Below are 22,433 nucleotides of genomic sequence, written 5' to 3' on the forward strand. Positions count from 1 at the left end.
GAGAAATAAATTAATGACTTGCGTTGCAAGCTAAAATATCTTAAGCTATTCCTATAAAAGCTGTTATAAATAAAAAAAAAAAAAGAGCAGCGAAAAATTCGATAAAAATTCAACTTCCATTGTAGATAAAAGTGAGAAAAATCATTAAAGACCAATTAAGCAGAGTAAATCACACGTTCAAGCCATTTTGCTAACGAATCACTCTTCAGATCTTTCGAACAATTCCCCCCCTCCCCCAATTTCCCTTCCTTTCCCATTGCTTACTGGGCTGGGCGAACATGGGGAGGACAGAGAGAGAGGCGCGTTTTTTTTTTTTTTTTTTTTTTTTTTTTTTTTTTGCGCCGACAGACAGCCCCCCCCCCTTTAATAGAAGTAGCCTGGAAAGCCATAAATGCATTTCACACTTTATCTAGCCTATTTATTGGCTGCGCAGACATCTGTAATGGCCAAGTAATGGTAGAAGCTTCAGTCGTTCGCCCCTCTCTCTCTCTCGCGAGCGCGCCTGTAGTGGCAACAAGGTAGGTAGCGAGCTAGCACGTGGCAAACGAAATTTTATTTTGGAAAGTTGCGCAGAGAAACTGTTACCACATATTTCAAGATCTACTGAGCACATGATAATGTCAAAAGCCGAAACTACATCAAGATTTTGATGCTTGGTGGATGAAAAAAAATATCCAGGTCATGGGGTGAGTCTTGGAATATGGAATTTGCAGGACAGTGGCTGAAGCGAGTGTTGAATTCTCCCTCCATTCTTTCATGTATTTATTCTTTCTTGTAGTTTGAATAAATCACGATCTAGTTACAGCAGGGGGAAACTGAGTGACAAAACATAATCACTTGTATTCATTAAATTTTGATTTATAGTAAATGCAGTAAAAATTCATAGTAATTCTTTAAATAGAATATTAAGTCTGTCAATTACCAATTTATTTTTTAATGTTAAATTTTGAGAAATTGCTTAGTAACGTGTTGTTTCTGCAATCTGACCCCTTCCACAAATTTGAGAATTTTTATTTATTTATTCATTTGCTTTCGGTAGCTATTGTATTTAGCTGTCTTCCTCAGGAGTAACTGACAAACAAAAACTATAATATTTATTATACAAATAAATAACGGAAAAACTCACGTAGAAATATTATTTAATAGTATAATTTTCGCCTGTGTGTCACAGGCATCTTCAGTACAATTAGGCACAAAAATTAAACATTAACTGACAATTCCAAAAAGCGCCACCTAAGTAGCTGGTGTAAGATAACTAAAAAGGTCAATAACTTTCCTATAAAAAAAAAAAAAAAAATTTAATACAATAAAAAGTTAGGAAAGATTAGCTGATTTGTAAAGTACTATCTCCCATAAAGGGGATAGACGTAAGCCGTCGGATCTGTTTAAGTTAGGAGAATGAAGTAGAGTTTTACATGCTTCTTTATAAAGGCGTTCCATGAGAAACTGACTTTTGTGAAGAACTCTTGTCTTTCTCCAATGAACTCTGTGTCTAGTGAAGATGGCATGTTCTGCAAGTCCAGACTTTTCAGGTTTAAAGTATTCAATATAAGATTGGTGTTCTTCTAGCCGAATGGAGGCAGATCTTCCCGTTTGTCCGAAATAACATAATCCACAAGAGCACGGAATCTGTAGACACCTGGATGATTAAGATGTGGAAGCTTGTCCTTTGGAGAAGCGAGAAAGGTGGAGATTTTTCTAAACGGTCGAAAGGCAACAAAAATATTCAGTGGTTTTAAAATTTTTGCTATACGTTCACTGATGCCTTGTATATAAGGGATGGTAATGCGCGTTATTTCCTCTGTGTTTGAAGAGGGATTGAAGATTTTTGAAGATGTTTGAAGATTTTTTTTTTTTTTTTTTAGGAAAGTTATTGACCTTTTTAGTTATCTTACACCAGCTACTTAGGTGGCGCTTTTTGGAATTGTCAGTTAATGTTTAATTTTTGTGCCTAATTGTACTGAAGATGCCTGTGACACACAGGCGAAAATTATACTATTAAATAATATTTCTACGTGAGTTTTTCCGTTATTTATTTGTATAGTTATGTCTACTCACGGTTTACCTCTTTTAAAACTTATAATATTTATAAAAATGTATATATGAAAACAAAATTAATAATGTCCATACTGGGCGGATATGTAAAAAGTACAGAAAAAACATTAGGGACAAGGTACAGAAATTGCCTACAATATTTTCGTCAGAGCGTTTCAGGACTTAGTGGAAATGCTTAAAAAACAAACGTAACGAGATTCAAGGGAAGATACTACATCAGCTTTGGTCGTGTTTTATAAAAATAAAATAAAAACTGGCACACGCATATTTCGAACGCTCCATGCATCACATTACTAGCCATCATAAAACATCATGAAGCGCTCACGCGCAACATTGTTGGTCTGCTTCAAATGTGCCTTACTACTGATACGGCTAGCTTGATTATTGAAAACCAATAATGAGATTAATTTAGTTTTATTTTCATGAAGAAGTGTACTATAATAGATAGAAAATTAGTAGATGCTATAAATAATAACTTACAATTTGTTCGACCAACATCCTCCATGTGGTAAATAAATCGGACATTAATTTTCCACAGAAGTCTCCGAAGTAATAACAGTTACAAAGTTACGTCTAGAGACGAAAGATGATAATTTTTTCATGCCACTTAATTTCTTCAACAATCACAGTGACGATTCCACACCCAGTGAAAGGCATCTGCCACCTAACATCTACAAACGTTTATCGGCCAACCAAGCCTGCATTATATGAATTTATGTAAAATGTTTTATATAAGATATTTGTTCGCGCGGTTAGCCTAGTGGCTATGCGCTTCGCAACCATATACCTGGGGAAGGAGTGTCCTAGGCTCGATTCCCGTCGACGACGTGAGGAGCTAAAGGCTCTTCCTCAGCCAGAGCCAAGTTAGCCGGTCTTGGGCATGTACAGCAGGGTTTTTCCCCAGTTTATCTGGGGTTTTTCATCCCGTAAGCAGGCAAACCGGCCACGTGAACACACGCTGCTACAGTCAAAAAATACATTTCTCCCTCAGCGGCGGGTTCAGCGACAGGCCGGCTGGGGTTTGTACAAACAAACGTCGTATCTACGTGACACGCGGACTCGGCAAAGGAAACGGGAAAAACGCGCAGAGGAAGAAGAACAAGGAGTTTTATATAAGATATTTACGCAGTATAACGAAATTTTATGTAAAATGATAGAAGTGTTTGTCCTATGGGGGTCAAGATTAATTTCGGTCGATAATCTTTAAGTATGCAAAATATCCAATTTCATCAAAATCAGTCCCAATGTTCAAATAGAACAGGACATGAATAGAGCAGGAATGCTCATAAAATTGTCCATTTACTATCACTTCGCTATTAGATGCGCCTACGTGCACCAAACGTCACACTTTATCGTTCAAAACAACCTCCATTATCACGGTTTAGACTAAAAGAAGTGCCATGGGTGTTGATCCTTGCCAACTAACACACTTCACAGTTTCCGCAGCAAATCCTTGTAGCGGACAATTCGTTCCATATCAATTCGCAGATTATCGACTGGACAGAGGCTGGTGACTGAGCAGAACCAAAGAAGAATAATAAAAATCATCCTCATACTGCTCCGGAATCATTCTAGAACTTGGAATCTGTGCCTTGTGACTAGGGGCGGCTCGCACATAGGCATTGCAGAACTGCAGCATCCCCAATTTTTTCTTGATATATAAATTATTTATAATATATTTATTAATTTGTTTATATTTGCTTGTAATATTTAATTTTATCATCAACAATCCTATGCAGTTCTCTTATTTTGTATAAAAAAATAATAAAAATCCATCTTGTAGCACTTAGGAGGGTGAAGGACGTTAGCAGCACTGTGTTTACCAGTGTCATATTGCTACGCGCGCAAGCATATGCACGTCATAGTGAAATGCGAGCTATTAGCGTAATGCGGCACTGTCCGTCTCGCAGTTCCACTGTTGTTTATATGCAGTTTGCGCCAGTAATAGAGTGTTCGTAGTGCTTATCGTGTTTATTCTGTCTCTTTAAATATTTGGACATTACAATTAAAGGATTTAATTGTAATGTCCAAAAATTGTAAATCCATTTCTTTAATTACAATTAACCACCTTACCGGCAATTAAAGATCAAATACGCACCCTCAAAACTTCGTAACGATCATAAATTTCAATGTAATATCAATGGTATTACAATTTTAATATGCACTTCGCATCCATGCAAATGGATGCGAAGTGCATATTAAAGTCCTGGCTGGTAGCATGGTTAAAGGAATGGATTTTATTTTTAAGTAATTTTGAATTATACCAAACTGTATAATTTTATTGATAATAAACAATATTTTTTCATGTTTTTAATTTTTACCATAATTTTGATATTTTATCCAAACACGTATACACTGTACTTACTGTGTATGTATATTTCGAAAGTTGCAGCACCCCCACGATTTCAAGCCACGAGCCGCCACTGCTTGTGACACACTGCCATGTCTACAGGAAGTAATACAAGCAATCGCTTTCCATGCTTTATTCGCAGTCCTCGTTACAAACAGATGATGCATCACAGAGTGAACGGAAAATTCTAATTCAACACTTAAAACTGATGGGAAATTTATTGCGATTATGAGAATACCAAGCATACATTTCATTATGTACTAGAAGATTTTCAAGAGATCATATACAATGTAGAATAGTCGATGATCTGCTTTCGTGTGTAAGATGCCGTACTTAATGTTACTTAACCCCTTAACATACAAAGACGTCTGTGATACGTCTTTTGTTTACTGCAGCAAAATTGATTTTGAATTTTGGTTTCACATATAAATACAACCGAATATAGACGCTAGACAATCTTGTGCCTATTTCCTTTCAGCCGAGAAAGTTAACAACGGGGTGTATCGGCCCTCGCCCAAAACTCGCCCAATAAATTGGCAGAAAAATGACCGCTTTCTGATTTTTAATTTATACTTTAAGGGGTTAATAAATTACAAGTGTCGTTTATGACATGATTTGAGCGCAGGCTTGTTATCGATTGTTCCTGTAATGTTCCTTGGTTATGAAACTATCAAAGGTCAAAATGCAATCATTATTAGTACGTAGGAAATAAGTATAATGGACAATATTACAGCATAAGTCTTTCATTCAGTGATAATGTTGTGCAATATACCTGTAGAGAGCTTCCTAACTTAACATTTAATTTCTATATATTCCCAGAAAGTGCCACGATTCAGAATTATCAAGAGTTAATAACAGTTATATAAAATAGGAGATATTAAGATCCAAAATTATTTGAAAGCTGAATATATATAGAAAGTTTCGACATTTTGGCCAGAGAGCTTACGAGAATACAATCCTCTCCTTAGCTTGCACTACGAGCTAAGGCGAGGAAAGACAAGCGCTGCCCAGGCGTCCATATATTCGCCTTTTATCAGTGCATTTGATAAAGGTTTCATTGGACTGAGAGCTATTTCGAACTTGTTGGTTCTCTTCAGAAACCAACTAGTTCGTTTGTTTGACTAAGGTGGATTGACGTTAGGCTTCTTCTAACTAGGATTATAAATAAACTATTTACTTAACGATACAGAGCTTTCTCTATGCAAAATATAATAAAATATTCTATTAAAACTGAATCTGAACACAACTTCGAAGCTGAATGCTGCCAGTGCATTCAGCTTCTGACCTAGATCCAGGAATTTCTTCCTGGTAATAGCAGCTAACTTCCGACCGAAAGTATGAATATGTAAATAATTAAAAACATGCGGAGGTTTAAAAACACTTATCAGAAGAAATAAACAATAGAAAGAACTGAAAACTAAATCATATTCATGCTTGTTTTCTCTATAAAGGAAAAAAGGTTGACCTTGTTAGATTTAAAAACAAAATAGTGTATCTTTGTACTTAAAAAATTAGGCACAAAAGCAGTTAATGCAGGGGCGCTCAATCCTCAGATGGCGTAGCTCTGGTTTCGGCAATTTGAATCTGACTGACAATGACATCACTATATTATGTCTGTTAATTGCGTTTGCCTGTTTTTGAGGATAAAAACCGAATTTGCAGGAGGAAAAACTCTCCACCTCCGTACAGGACGATTTAACTCACCTTCAACTGAAAAGCCTTTATAAAGGGTCTTCTCTCTCTCTCTCTCTCTCTCTCTCTCTCTCTCTCTCTCTCTCTCTCTCTCTGATTCGAATTCTGTTCCTTTCAACCAAAGACAGCTTGGTCAGCCAACAAGGAGTTAATGTACTCTCTCCAACCATCAAGTTTCTGGTTCGAATCCCACTGTGGGAATGGATGTCAGTGATCATCTTTAGGTGGGAGATGAACTTCATTGCCTGGTGGCTGTATCAAGCCACTTGATACAGTTTTAGTCTCTGGAACAGCCTTAGCGGATTATGTAAAAATATATGTATATATAATATTTACAAATTAAATTTTAAATAATTTAAATCTTAGCTAATCGATGTTATGAATGTGCTGTAGGTTTACAACCTTTCGTGGGAGGAATTGACAAAAAAAGGGCATTATTATTAATTGGGCACACAGTGCTGGACAAGCTTTAAGATCATGATTAAGTCTAATCGTGATCAGTTAACTGAATGTAACTGTTTGTAATCCAAATCTTGAGTACCTCATTGTGACATATTATCCAAGTATCCTATAACTTAAGGATCTCCGGTTCACTATTAGAAACATCTGAAGACACTGGACTCAGTAATACACAGAACAGGATTTTGTTTCAAAAAGGTTAGATTTTTCTGTATTGATGTAAAAATTTGCTTCCTCAAAAATTCCGAAGGAAAATATAGGTCTCATGAGAATTATTTTCATACTTCTTTTATAAAAAAAAGACATCATTATTTCATCGAACAAATGATTTTTCTATATCATATTCATATTACAAACAAGTAGGGCCACAAGTTGCCTGTTGCTAGAATGTCTCTTCTAGATGATCCTAATCCATCACTAAAGTGAAATATCACGATTTAATGATTGTGATGTTCGGAGGGGAGGGGGGGGAAATCATTTAAACAGATAACGAAATATGAGTATCCGAATTTTTATACTTTCATCTGTTACTATTTTAAGTTTTGTATTTCTTCTCGATAATGCTTTTGCTTGTATGATACGAAGGAAAGCAGAGGGAGAAAGAAAGGTGAAGAAGGAAAAAAAAGAAAAGAAAAAGAAAGTGTTGTTGATGTAGCTCCGTAACAACTAACAACAAATGCTGGTCTACCGAGGGCCAAATGGTAATGGTGATGGTCTGTAAGGGACACACCAAGGCTTTTTTCATATTAATGGCACAGAGAAAGAGCAGATGGCCAGAAAATTGTCGCCATTAATCATTCCTGGTACAGTCGCTTTGGGCAGCACTTAGGGGTCACTAGTTCGTGGCATTAAATTTCCTTGTGCTGTCTGACTTTAATATCACCAGAGCAGCATCAACGTGCGAGGTTGTAATGTTATCTGTCAGATGTAGGTCGTCTAAAACATTCCACACACGCGAAATCACAGCACGGAAAAAGGCCAGAATAATAATAGCGACATCTAGTGAGTAACGGCAGAGGGTTTTAAACAGGCCCTTGCACCCAACTCGCCCATAACAAATGGTTTTATTACTGTGATAGTCTTCCATTGATTCCATTCTCCCGAATTGCAACCAGAGGCAATGTTGATTTTCCTTTTTTTTTTTTTTCATGCTGTGCATTGGTGCTACTATCTTTATTTGAGGATTTCATTTGCTCCAGGAACCTTATCTTCTTTTTATTATCGAGTTATCTTAAAATATGTTGCAGGATCTTTGAAACTAGTACACACGTAACGTTGTGTAACGACTTCAGTGAATATTTCTCAACAAAGTACAATAGCTATCGCAGTCAAATTGAATGAAATTTATTTTTAATTTAATATTTTTAAAAATATAGCCGATTAACTGATATCCATAAGTTTTGAATTGCATGCCCTTATTTAGAAAACAATACGAAAAAATCTGTAGGTAATTAACGCTATATTTAATAGCCAATCGTCTGTCCATCGACATAGAATGAAATCATGGTGCTCTTTATGTTTTGAATGCCATTGAATGAGCAAAGTTTTCCAGATGTTAGTAATTAATGAGTCTCGTATTACTTTTCTTCTATCCTTCTTAAGCAGATCCTATCCCTTGATGCAATAGGTCTTGCGAGTTTCTGTGTGTGGGTCTAATATTAACAAATACGATGTAAACCATCAAAAATTCTCTACAGTGTTTTTTTTTTTTATTTCTCAAAGAAATCAATACTCATCCGTAGCGATAGTCGCTCTTAAATCACTTTTAGTATTTTTTTTTTCTAACTCCAGAACAAATCTCGAAACAATTTAGAAGCTTTTTGTTTCCAATCGTCAATTAAATCCCTCATTTTGTCTATTGACTCTTGAGAACCAATGAAAATCGTCCGCTTTTAATGTATTGAAGATATCTGAATCGTGGCAATCACTTCATCATAATTTCCATATGAAATATTCAATAGAGAGGACAGTTGGGGATCATCTGTATTGCATTTGTTTCGAAAAGCCTCCTTAATATCAGTGGCTGCTCATCAGAGAAGGCGAAAAATGTGGTTTGTTCTGGTCTTGTATTAAATCCTTTTATTATTCATTTACAATTCACAATCAATGAAATATGATCTCACTAGAGACTGAGAAGTTAGTAAGCCTCTTTTCCTGCTAAGTCAAGAACTGCCATTGCTGACACCTTCAAGAACTTTTTTTTTTGATAAGAATTATTAAATCATTTCAAAAGAATTATTCAGGCTGGAATAACGTAACTTTTAATCATTTTATAATGTACTATCCATAATTTCCTAAGATCTAATATAATTTTGGGTTCACATTCACCTTATTATGATGCTAAAAAGTGTCATGTGGGAGTTCAGCCTCTAACGAAATATGCAACAAAAATAGATGTTGTCTAATGTTTAAGTGGTTGTATTGGCAAAATATTGTCAAATATTCAATTAATCAGAGGTGGCAAAAACAATTATAAAAATAATCCAAGATACATACTAAAAAGTTTCTCAATAGTATTTTGTACTGGAACACCATTCATTATTGCAACATTTTTTTAATATTTATTTTAAGTTACTCCTGCCAATGAAAGATCGGAAACCTGTAGTACATTAGCACTGCTTGTAGATTAAGATTTTCTTTTCTATCGTTATTATATATATATATATATTTGGCATTTTCCCCTAATTCTGAAAACCTGCTATAGAGAACAAACTTGGAACCTTTTTCAAGCTACTTAGCTGAAGAGTGAATAAACTAACCTCTCGGCCTGCCAGTTTCACTTAAAGTCGTTTTTCTTTATAATGCCATTTATTTATTGTCAATTATTTTAAAAGCCAGAGCTGTAAATATTTTTAAATAATAAAAGATGAAAAGTCCAATTAAGATAAGTAGTCAGATTTTAATAACGATCTGAAATACTAAATTTCATTAAATTCTAGCCAACCAGAGTAGAGTTCTTATACTTGTGAATATAAATAATAGAAATAGATGCCTGCATATTTTGTAAGGCACTTAAATTCAGTATTAGTTTAGAGGAAACTAAAAAATTAAAAAAATTCGTCTACGAACTGTTTTTGATGCGCCATTGTATATTATTCCAAGAATTAAAAAATGAAGCGTAAAATACTAATGTTTTTTTTTAATTATTCTCTCTCTCCACAAATTCCGTAACACATTTTCAAAGGAAACTGTTATTTACGAAAGTATCAAACTACTCCTAGCTAATCCTATCAAGAGCATAGGACTAAATTATGCCAAGGGATTTGTATCTTAAGAATATCAAGTATTTTTGCAAAGCAATGCGTTCCTATCATCTATAGGGATCTAAAAATGGGACTGATCACAAATTAGTATTTCTCCCCCCCCCGTTCCTTCTTTTCCCTTATTTCTAGGAAGGAGGCGTGTTTCCAGATTCTAGGTCTGAATAATGTACCAATTTTCCAAACTCCATTATCTCTGAGCGCTTGCACCTCATTAAATTCATTAGTTTCCGAAAACCATTCTACACCACACACACACACACACACACACACACACACACACACACACACACACACACACACACACACACACACACACACACACACACACACAGACACAGACACACACACACACACTGGCTTCTTTGAGAAGAGCGTTATAAATATTCATTAGAATATGTGTGAAACGCTGCTGGTGCGTCTGTTTACTTTCCAAAGAGATCTGTGAAGAGACTTGTGGTCGCTTAATTAGTTCAAATATTTCTGCGAATAGTTCATTCGCCGATAATATTCACCTCCATTTCTGTCTTAGCAACGGAGCTGAAATTTTTATCCACCTTGCGATCGATGTCAAGTACAACATTTAGCTGACTGGACATTTCTAATTGAGTGGTAAGCCATTAGGACGATAATAATGTAAATTGTAATAATATCCAGCATTATTCAACAACTAGTATAGTCTGTTATCAAATGGAAGGTCATAAGAAAAAAAAGAAATTAAAGTTAGTTTTATTCGTAAAATAAATTAAAGGTTTATTATAAATAATGAAGTTCCACTTATTATTTACTGACTTATATTAGAACCAATATAAACGGTAAATACAGTTTATTAATAAATTTTCTTCCACTAGCTGTACTGCAAAATCTAATTCAATACTACAAAATTCGCAAATTTATTATTTGTTAAGCTGCTGTATTCTGTTGATTTCAAACCAGCCTTTTTCGGAGAAGGAAGTATAGAGGGCGCCTGGATGAAACATAATTGTTTTTTACAATTTAATTGTTTACGCAACGTAATTAAATTCCTTGTCTATAGTGGCAAGTTTAATTTATTTTGTGTATGTATCTGTTTTTATTTTTACTACTAAAACGATCCGATTGAGACAAAAAAAAAAAAAAACAGACAACTTTTATTCCACAAATACTACTTTTATTAAAGTCTGTCCAGCCAAATCCGAGTTGTTAAATGCCCACGCAAGTAGAACAAAATGAATCTAATCCATGCTTACATATTTTGCGAAACATAATTGAAAATACAAATTAAACTGAAGGGGTGGTGAAAGGAAGGAAAAGAAACTCGGTTAAGAAAGGCAAAAGAATGTAATAGATATGATAAATGCAAGTTATTTAAAGCTGCTAAAAACGATAACATACTACAACGATCCAACCTCCAGTAATAGAAGACAAAGAAAAGCATTGGGTAATATAATATCGCATACTAAAAATATTTCAAATATTTTTAAGAAATAGTTCAAAGGTACTGTACATTCCTTTATTTTATTTTATTTTATTTTATAAATAAAAGCTATATTTTTTTGAATTTTAGAAAAAAAAATATAAATATAAAATATAACTTAAATTTAGGGGATATTAAATCAAACATAGTTTTAAAACCGAATAAGAAACTCAAAGATTGGAATCAGAGAGTTTCTTGCCGAATATAGTAAACTATAAAGTATCGGCGACACTAGCGTTAGCAAATGCAAGTGATCCTAGTACGTAGTACAATACCGGGCAGCTCGTTGCAAAGGTGGAGAAGTTCAGATCGCTATTCAAGTAACTTAATGGTTGCACCTGTTTGGATAACTCGTTCGCAGAGTATATAAGTTCTTTTCGCTATACACTTTGGTATTATTAGGTCTAGCTACTCCGATGAAGCCTCCAAAAAGGCTGAAACCGGTCTGGGTAGTGACCTCCCTCCATAATGTAATAACAGCATACATTTCCTAGGAAATGTGTTTTTACATTACGGAAAATACCTAAGAATAGCGATCTGAACTTCTCCACCTTTGCAACGAGCTGCCCGGTATTGTACTACGTACTAGGATCACTTGCATTTGCTAACGCTAGTGTCGCCGATACTTTATAGTTTACTATATTCGGCAAGAAATTCTCTGATTCCAATCTTTGAGTTTCTTATTCGGTTTTAAAACTATGTGGGATTTAATATCCCCTAAATTTAAGTAATGTTTTCATTGCCGAAATGAAGCTTATTAGCTCTTTATATTTAAATAAAATATAACTTTATTAATTCCCTGAACACTATAATAATAATAATAATAATAATAATAATAATAATAATAATAATAATAATAATAATAATAATAGTAATAATAATAATAATAATAATAATAATAATAATACTTCTTTTGGTTTCTTGTAATTATGCATTAATAACTTTAAATATACAGTTGCAATTATTCAGTCCTTACATGGGTTAAAATAAATAAATAATAATAATAACATGAAAACAATCCAATTACAAGGCATCCATTGAGACCTTTGCCTCATAGTGACATTCGATCATGATGGGTGGCAATTGTTGCAATTTTATTTAGTATTTTTTTTTATTATTATTTTATTCTCTCTTTTTTTTTTTTTATGTCCGTAGAGAAATTCTTTGTTATATGAGAACACGTAAGAGAATGAAATGCGTGATGTTTTGATAAAAAAAAATAGGAGAGGGGGGGGGATTATATCGGCTGGTCCGAATGATAACAGAATTTGTAGAAGCTGTCAACACACTACCAAGAGTTTTGAAGGTAAAAGAAAAAAAAAAAGAAAAGCAGAGTTGAAAGCAATATGATTTAGAGAATGGAACAGCAGGAGTTGAAGAGGCGGGAGGGAACAAAGCTCGGCAACATCTAATAACTGGTGTTCGTGAGAGAAATGATATTGCTTCGTGAGTGATATAAAGCTTTATTTGCTGCTGATAGACGTCAACTGCGAACCCTTACCGGTGAACTGTTTCTGACTTGACTTGGGAGGATAAGCCTAAAGAAATTGCTTAGATTGTGATTCATTTCTGATGACGTCATCGTGTTCGAACTAACACGCATTTCAGCAGTTGGGACGCACTTTGATGTGAATGGTACATTCAATATCACTTTGACTGCCTAAAAAATGATAGTAATTAGAGAGTGAGAGAAAATATAAGAATATGATGCTGTTTTCTCTATTATAAGAATATAATAGGGAAAACATCATAAAATACGTTGATTTAGCGACGTAATAAAAGAATAAAGTGAACCCTTGCATTGCTTTATTTAAAAGGCAGACTGAGCCTTATTTCCTGTTAGAGCAAGTGTCAAATGAAGTCCATTAAGTTAGGCTTAGCGTATACTAGAATATTCGTCAAGTCACGACGTTCTGCACTGAATGCTCGCTAAAAATAGTGTTATTTATGAATGTAGTAAATCAAGGGTGTCATCTTCTCTTGGAAATTACTCTCACCAGAGCGCGCGCGCGCGTGTGTACCCTTGTGAGTGCTGAAGAATTTCATGATGAGCTATTTTTTTTTCCCGTTGTTATCCTTTCTTACGTCCAGGAAGGTGAATGTTGTGGCTTTACTTCCTCCACTCATTGAAATTTCTTCAGCATAAAAGCAACTAAAATCTCTTTGATACCAACTACAAACTCCCTCAGGTATAAGTGCGGCTGTGCATCGTTTAGTTTTGTGTATGCGCTTGCAACTTTCGTCTTCCCACCGTGTTTCCGGTTCTCGCTGCTCTCCGTAATTACCTTACGTAGCTTACGTTTTTTTTTTTTTTTGAATCTTTATAGTATTTATCATTTCTTTTGCTAATTTTAGACTTTCTCTCTTTTCTTGGGCTATCTTACAGCGTTTTATCCCTTTTGAAAGTATCAAAATATTTCTTTTCACATAATCTTTTTATTGCGCTGTTTATCTTTAAAAAATTCCAGCACCAGACTATTCTTAGAAACCTGGTGTGTTATATTTTGGTATCGCTGACACTCTTTTCTAGAAATACACTGAACTATTTCATTCCTGGAATTTCCATCGTGCTTAAAATTCTGCATCACTCAGAAAGATTTGTAAATTTTCAAGTTTTTACATAGGATCATTTTAATAAATGTTGCAACTGATACATTCTATATTTTTAAAAGTTATATATACATTTCCCCCCCTTGAATGAAACAAGTATAGCGTCGTTTTATTTCCGTAAGGTTTCTATTTTTTTTTTTTTTTTTTTTTTGGAAATCAGTGGGAAACTGGTCGACATCTACCACCATCGCCCAGATTGAGAGTATTGCCATGCTAGATAAGAAGTAATGTCTCTAACTTCACCAAATATTTATTTATATAAATTTTGTGTACACAAAATTGAAGGTTCTCGTAGACAGGCTTATACGTTGGTTATGCATTATTAAAACACTTAAGGAATTGAACAACGTAGTTAAGAATATAAATTAAATTATACTTTAATAAATATTTCCTATATTTCGGCAACGTCACGTTGCCATCTTCTAAAGGAACTTACAAAAAAAGGCACGTGCACGTAGGCACTACAACACAGTAACCGAGAATGAAGAGATGACGCTATTGTTCTCCTAAAAGTCCTGATGTTGTGCCCTAGAGCGGGCTAAGTAGGTGTTCTTGGCCGTTGGGGCTGAAGGTCTGCTGATGTAAGCCTCCCAAATTTTGGCGTGTATCCAGAGCATAGTCTGCAAGACCAGAATGGCTGTACTTGTGAAATTTCTGAACACAAGGACTACATCCGTTTTCACAAGTACAGCCATTCTGGTCTTGCAGACCATGCTCTGGATACACGCCACAGAATACGGTGGAAGAAAGCTACAGTAATACACCGTAGCAAATACAAATTCGAAAGACTATTTATGGAATCAGCCTCAGCCCCTAAGAAACTCCCCAAACTTTAACAAATTTGGTTGTATGCGACTGCCCCAAATTTGGAAGGCTTAGATCAGCAGACCTTCAGCCCAACGGCCAAGAACACCTACTTAGCCCGCTAGAGGGCACCATCAGGACTTTTAGGAGAACAATAGCTTCATCTCTTCATTCTCAGTTACTGTGTTGTATGGCCTACGTGCATGTGCCTTTTTTTGTAAGTTCCTTTAGCAGATGGCAACGTGATGTTGCCGAAATATCGGAAATATTTAGTAAAGTATAATTTACTTTATATTCTCAACTACGTTGTTCAATCCCTTAAGTGTTTTAATAAAACAAAATGAAGGATTTCGTTATCAAAGGGAATTTTTTGTTATCAGCTGATGGTATTTTGGTGTAAAAAGTAAATGCAAAATACACTGTGTTACTTCCTTAAATGTTGAATCTCATGACTAAGTTCATTAGAAAATTCCTTCCTACCTCATTAAGTACGCTGTGTATGTCAGCGAAGGGTCGGTTAGTGATGCCTTTTTTAAATTGACTTTGGAAAAAAAATGTCAGTAGGTTTTTGGACTAATGTTTGGTTTTTTAATTAATGATCAGTAGAGTAATGTACGCCTACGTAATTTTCTAGGAGGGGGGGGGGACGCAGCTGGAGATAAATCCGGACTTATATGCTTGGGTGCGGCATGCTTACCAGCCAACTTGGAAATGTCATCGAAAATCTGGTGAACGGTACGTAGTTTAGCCATGGAATGCTAGATATATTATTATCTTAATGCAGGAGTGTGTTTGGTGATTTCTGATTACACCTTTTCTCTGTAGGAATTACAAGTTTTTTTTTCTTTTTTTGTCAAAGTTTCGCAATATCTTTCGTGAGTGGGAACCACATTAAAAAATACAAAATAATTTACATTTAGTTTGTATTTTTTTTATTGATTTTATTTTATTTACATTTATTTTGTATTTTTTTTATTGATTTTATTTTATTTATTGATTTTCATCAGCTTGCGCAGCTAGGTTGATATTCTAAAATATATTTCCCCGTTTTTAATTTGCAAATCCTTTCTCCTACAATACTAATCAATACTAGGTTTTTGTTGACAAGTTTTTCTCATAGTTTGACTGCTAACTCGAGGATTCAATTCTTCATGCAGACATTAATTGGACTGGCCATCATTAAAAACCTGCAACAACAACAAAAAATGCAGTATTTATTCTATAAAAAAGGAAGTTCAGCGTAAGCATTTGTGTATAATTGAGTAGGTTAGGATATTTCAACAGCTTGCGTTTAGGACAACAGATTGAAAATAAATCAACTTCATTGTATTTGTTGTCAAAACCATAGAGGACTGGAAATTAGCTGCAAATTGATGGAAGGATAATGACGAGAGTTTTGTATTTAAAGCCTACTTTTTTTCATTAAGGTTGTAGATAATAAGACGGTTTTAACAGAGATGATTACAACTTAGCATATAGGGTACATGAATCCCACGTTCATTATGCTGTGTACAGTCCAACAATTAATTTTAAACAAAATTTTGATAACACAAAGTTAATGATGCTCCTCTAATTTTACAATAAGAATGCTGATCGTGAGCATCTAAATGAGTACATTTAAGACGAGCATGTACATTTGATGCTCCTCTAAATGTATAATTAGAGGAATATCAATACCGCTTCTGCTAGCGAAAGTACTTAATAAAAATAACTTTAAATTTAGAAGAAGAAATGGTTAGCAGAGCACATCTAATCCACCCCAAAATGTATTGAGAATGATCAATTGGAAACAACAAAAGTTTATAAAATAAAGCCAATAATGGAAAGTATATCAGGTAACCTATCGCGATAAAAAAATTCTATGCAATCTGTGAACTGTGTTCACAGATTGTGCACACTCATTAAAGACGAAATTGATAACAGAAATTAAAAGAACACTAAAAATAAACAACAACGGATTAATATGATGTGGTCATGAGAGAAGAGAGATGGACAGCGAATGCTCCCGTCTTTCTTCAAATGTAAAAAAGATGGACTCACACTGGAATTCTTTCTTCATTTGAAAATAAAGATGGTTAGTAAATGGTAGAAGGATGTGTGAGAAGATAACCACACTTGTAAAACTTTTGGATGAATGGATATCAAGGAGTGGATTGCATATGAATATCAGTTTCGGTATGACTATTTATAAATCTGGTTTTGTATTAGTTTAAAACGTTAATTAAATTTTGGGCATTCTTTATAAATAAATATAAAAATCGTGTCAGGCATTTCATACTTTTAAATTGCTTGATTGATTACGATTCTTTGAGGATATTCTTAATATGAAGTCACAAATGCAGTCATGAAAATCCCGCCGTGCGCATGGATGTTTGTGACTGTATTTAGATGAGAGATGAATTTCATCGCACGGTGTAAGACCACCTCCGCGTTTAGGTGAGGTGGTCTGAAAATGGCTTGTAAAAGTTTCATGTTTGGTCTATGGAATAAGGTTTCCGGACTATGTAAAAATACAAAATTTAAAAAAAAATTAAAAAATCCTTAGCCCATATAGTTTTACAACCTTTCATAGATTAGATTCACATAAAACGTGTCTATTGTAGATTGTACTTTTTTTCCTCCTGTTATAGAGAGAGACTGAAGCAAAAATTTCTAGTTCTGGTGGCTCTCTTTCTCTCTCGTACGCACACACACACACGCAAATACAAGTAATGACGCCCACATTTTAAAATTTACACTGCTAAATCGCACATGAACTTTTCTCCTAAAACATTTAACGATCTGAAAGTGTTTCACTGGTTACTGACAAGTATTCGTATGAATTTTGTGCATCTTCCAGATTTTACTGAAATATTTCTTAGGTATGCGCGTATCATTTTAGAATACCCTTCCTTATGGATCATTAAAGAAAACAACAAATGATAGCTGACGACGATTCTGTTTTATTTTCTTCCTTTTCAGTATCCACCGCTTCACTGTTTCCAGTCAATGTGTCTTGTTGTTGCATGTTACAGATGTCTTGTCATTGTGGTAATTGAAGGCACGACTCTTCGTTTGCGTTAGGCTTATTGCTGCCTAAATCGATCAGCGTTTGTCTATGTGCGTAGGCTGTTTTTCTCTTTTCTTTCTTTCTGCTGTGATATTACTGATGGCAGTTTCCAGACCACTGAAGTTCTCCTATTAGCGTCTTCTTTCGTTCCATAATGGTGCAGTCAACTCCAATTTCTGTCACACAAAGTTAATAAGGAAGTCTGTTATTAACATAACGGATTTCCTTATCTATTCTACTCCTTTTTATGCCATCCGTTATTCAGTTTTCTTGTTTCATGATTACAAAAGGGGGGGGGTGGCCAAAGACTTGTTATCGTAAGTTTGAGAACAAAAACATGCCTAACAGTTTCTTTCAAAAAATTTAAGTGAAGCAAAAAGGAAAGTTAATGCTTTTGTCTCAAAGTCGAAAAGACTTTAATTAAAAACGTCTTAGACTTTTAGTCATGATGCGGCAACAAGTATTACTGCTTTCTATTGTTCCTTTCAAACAGTAATAAGCAGAATAATTATCACCTGGAGCCTGTTTTGTAATCAAATATTTTTAAGTTCCTTCTTCCTTTTCTTAATCCTTTTACTAAATGGAAATGTCTGTAAGTATAAAGGATGTTTCTCTTAATTTCAATTCTTAAGTAAGGAAAATTATCACGCACTTTGCAGGATGAACGGTCCGTTACAGAGAGCTAAGCTGCTCAGTAGGTTCCTAGGTTCGAATTCCGACTAGGATGCGAAGAATCTTTATCGTGGCTTTTCAAGTGAAAGTGAGTTATGGATCTCTGCCATCCATATATCTCATATGGATGGCAGGATTTTTTTCCCTTCTTGAAACTCAGATTTTTCATCCCACAAAACAGACAAACCGTCCAGAGGAACACACATAATTTATAGAATTAACTGTCCTACCACAGACAATGAGTAGGTTTCTAAGAAGATTTCTTACCGTGATAGCCAATTGAGCCCAACATGAAAAAGGAAGAAAAATCGCAAAGGATGACATGGTTTGGTTTTGAGCCTTATACAAGTGTTTTTGTTAACAACTGCGTTCTCAGCTTCTTCCTTATTGTTGGGTTTCCGAGCAATGTGGTTATGTCCTGTTATCGCTTTTCCCGTGTATAATAAAATCGTTTCTTGTTAACGGAGAGATGGATTTGAAGTTATGCTTTCATGAAATATAGAAGTATGCATTACCTCGTCACGAATAAAAACACAACGACATTTCTGTCACTTTTTTTTTCTTGACTCTATCCAAAAAACGGTAGAAGAGTAAACGTTGAAAATGCAGCTTGTCTCGCATAATTGTATGATATAAGATATAGTAAATACTATTAAATAAACATTTGTATTAATAACAAGAGTATAGTGCACAGAACGGAAATCCTTTTATATCTTAGTGCCCCGATTCGACAGAATAGATATTTCTACTTCATCAAACTGATATTATACCCTAGACACATAGCAATGCCCCCGGCTACCATTAATGTTATTAAGAACCAAAGGTATTAAATGACTTCTTCCGGTTATTAAGAATTCTGTCAGCCTAGTTGGGCGAGTGGAGATGACTTTGCTCTCTAATCAATAGAGCACGAAAATTTTGTGAAATCTGTAGGTAGAGATGAATTTCATCGCCTCGTGTGAAGCTACTATCCTTCTTATTGGAGGCATTACGCGCAACTTATAAAAAAGTTCCATGAACTATAGAGTAAGATAAGACGTTGAAATAGAAAACATTGATTAGAAAGTGAAGCATGTAAAATTGACTTTTTTTTTAATTAGCAAAGCAATATAAAGAAATCTCTGGAAAAAGCCTTCTGTTATTAATCATCGGATATGGTAACAAACTCGAAGGTCAAGTTCATATTATCCCTCTAATACATTGATTTAATTGCATGTGATCTATTACGAATATTAAATAAAACTATCCAATCATTGCTTTCTTTTCATCCCCCCTTCTTCTCCACTTTTTTTTTTTTCATCCAAAATCGCAGGCTTTCTGATGGGGTTTCGATAAAGTGAGTATAAATTGTCCACTAGATGTCACTGGAAACTAAAGTTCTATATACTTCCTTAAAGAAAACATCGTGTGGTCGCAAAACCCGTAAATTAAATAAAATAAACACACTCGCACACACAAATTCACATAAATGAACTCTTACCCACTTCTTAAGTCTTTCTTTAAGAAATCGTGGAACGCGACGAATATAAATAACCACTGAACAGAAGACGGTGTTTGATGTTTACACAATCGGTATGGAGCGTGCTCTCCAGTAGATTCCTGCACACTGATGACGTACACAACGCAAGGAGACGGAGCGCCACCTGTGACGTCATAGCGAGGATAAGTAGTATGCAGAGCAACCACCTCCATTTTTAGAAGTGGATGCAGCGCGAGTCGGAAAGTTCAGCTCGTCTCGTCCTTAGGGCGCTTTCTTTCTCTCTCTCAGACTCTCCACCTTTCGCCCCAGTCACGCACGCTCGAAACCGCTCCGCTGCGCCATTAGGACATGGATGCAACGTCGCTGTGTCGTCAGAGGCAGTAGCAGCCGCCGGAGTTTTGCAGTTCGCTTGTAAGTGAACCGGAGAAGGCGATCCGTGTTCGTCGGATCAGATCGGCGTAAGCGCGCGCGCGCGCACACACACACACACACACATACACACACGTACACAGATAGTGTTGCTTCTGGTGACCAGCTTGAAGGTCAGGTCATCGTTACCCGTCTACTGTGATTAAGGTCCGGTAGGTGTTCATGACATTTATTATGTTAAGGATATTATATTTCAAATCATTTGATATATAAATAGTAGTAGCTTTACGAATTATTTTGTTTTATCATATATTTTCTGAACTATCGCTTCTATCCCCACCCCCACCCCCTCTACCTATTCCTTTTTTTTTGTTTACTTTCGAGTTTAAAAAACTTGATACTTGAAGGGTGCTTCTCTGATTACATATTAGTAATGCAGGGAAAGCACCTTCAAGTAAGCACGCATTGATTTCAGTGTCTATTTTTATGTATTTTGCATGTTCTTGGTTAGCAACGTCTATGACAGATGTCAAAGTCGATTCACTTGTAGAAAACTTGTGAGAAGTAACAATTATGATCCCTTATGGTTTTGTGGTATTCTTTGGCAATAATATTCAGTAGGAAAAACCGTCTGTCAGTTGGAATAGTGCAACATTTTGAAAGAATCGCAAGTAGAATTTAAAATAAAAACTTGTAATGAGTTTCACCATGTATTTATTATTATTGCTATTATTAATGCTTTCCTTTATAATGATTTAAAATATTCGACATGATTAATTGTATTCATATAACGTATTTTATATAAATGCTATAGCATTTAAGAAATGTGTAGATTCTGGTAGTTTCGTTTTCTCCGGGATCGCAAAGCAAACAGTTGATGTAATAAATACTGCTGATAAATGGATTCAGCAAATTTCTTTAGCTTATATATGAAAAATGAATCATTTTATAATTTGTCGTTTTTAAAATTAGGACTAAATTAAATGTTGTTAGAAAATATTCCATTTTGCATGGAAAAATATTTAAAAGATAATTTGTTATGTTAGTTTGTCATGAAAATTTTAATACATATCCACGTCTCTTCATATTGTAGAAACATTCATTATATTTTTACAATGGGAAGTTATTATCAAATAGCTTGCTTCTAGAAATAAGTAAATGAGCTTATCTAATTCGATTATTTCGAAAACAGATTTTGGTTTATTCTAAAATAAAAAAAGATCCCATTTCAGAATTTAGTAAAATTGCCAGGGCTTTTTTGATTGCTAGATCATTTGTACAAGTGGCTGGTAATTTTATTTATTAATTAATTCGCCTATTAGACTTTCATTATAAAGAGAATTATCATTCATTAAGCCTATTTTAGATAATCTTGCAATGTAGTCACTCGCTATTCAGATTTATGTCATTTTATTTCTTTTAGGATAATTTTATTAATGCCGCCTCCACCCTTGATGAACGTAGGTCCCCTAATGGAGGCATAAATAATAATAATAATAATAATAAGATGAAGTATAATAATGTTATTCAAATTCAGTGCGCTCAAATGAATTTTTTTTTCATCGATTATTTACCATGCACACACGCGCAAAACTTGTTTTTCTTTATTATTATTAATTTTCAGGCACTTTCGAATTGTCTTACCTTCTATTATGCACAGAATAAACAATGTTTGGAAACAGCCGTTGTAAAGCAATTTCGGCTCACCCCTTTCCATTCCCTCCTCTCAATGATATTAGCATGCGTTTTAAAGGCTTGTTCAATATCACCATCCCTATTTATCAGCTGATGTTTAAACAAACAAACATTAAGAGCATACATTTTAGTGTTATTGCCCTATAATTAAATTTATAAAAGTTTGTGTGATTATGCAGATATATAATAGTAGCATCTGGTTTTCTTTTCAATTTTTTCACCCCGATATGCAGCGCTGCATTAACAAATCTATAAATAAAATTTAAATGTATTATTATGAGCAGGAGTTACGAACAGAGATTGGAGAAGAAGATGAGAGACTGCATAACAATAGGATGATGCCAAAAGAAAGAATACAGTGCATTGTTTTAATGGCAATATCACTGTATTATGAATTTGTATTCAGTGAATGGACAGAAATTTAATCGGCTATTAAATCCTTCGCGTTATAATGAAATAAACAAAACCGTTCACTTATTTGA

At 34.7% G+C, this 22,433-nt stretch overlaps 1 protein-coding gene across 3 annotated transcripts in view; it reads left to right on the forward strand.

Moving 5' to 3' along the window:
- Positions 1 to 20,124: 20,124 nt before the first annotated feature.
- Positions 20,125 to 22,433, forward strand: part of LOC150110088 (U-scoloptoxin(05)-Sm1a-like) — a 95,979-nt gene continuing 93,670 nt past the window's right edge. For all 3 annotated transcript variants that reach the window (XM_090397863.1, XM_090397876.1, XM_090397870.1), the window contains exon 1: positions 20,125 to 20,468. The gene's annotated coding sequence lies outside the window, so the exon portion shown is untranslated. The remainder of the gene's footprint in view (positions 20,469 to 22,433) is intronic.

This window comes from Typopeltis vanoorti, chromosome 1 (assembly GCF_054136105.1).
Source record: "Typopeltis vanoorti isolate ZY-2024b chromosome 1, IOZ_Tvanoo_1.0, whole genome shotgun sequence".
NCBI classification, from domain to species: domain Eukaryota; kingdom Metazoa; phylum Arthropoda; class Arachnida; order Uropygi; family Thelyphonidae; genus Typopeltis; species Typopeltis vanoorti.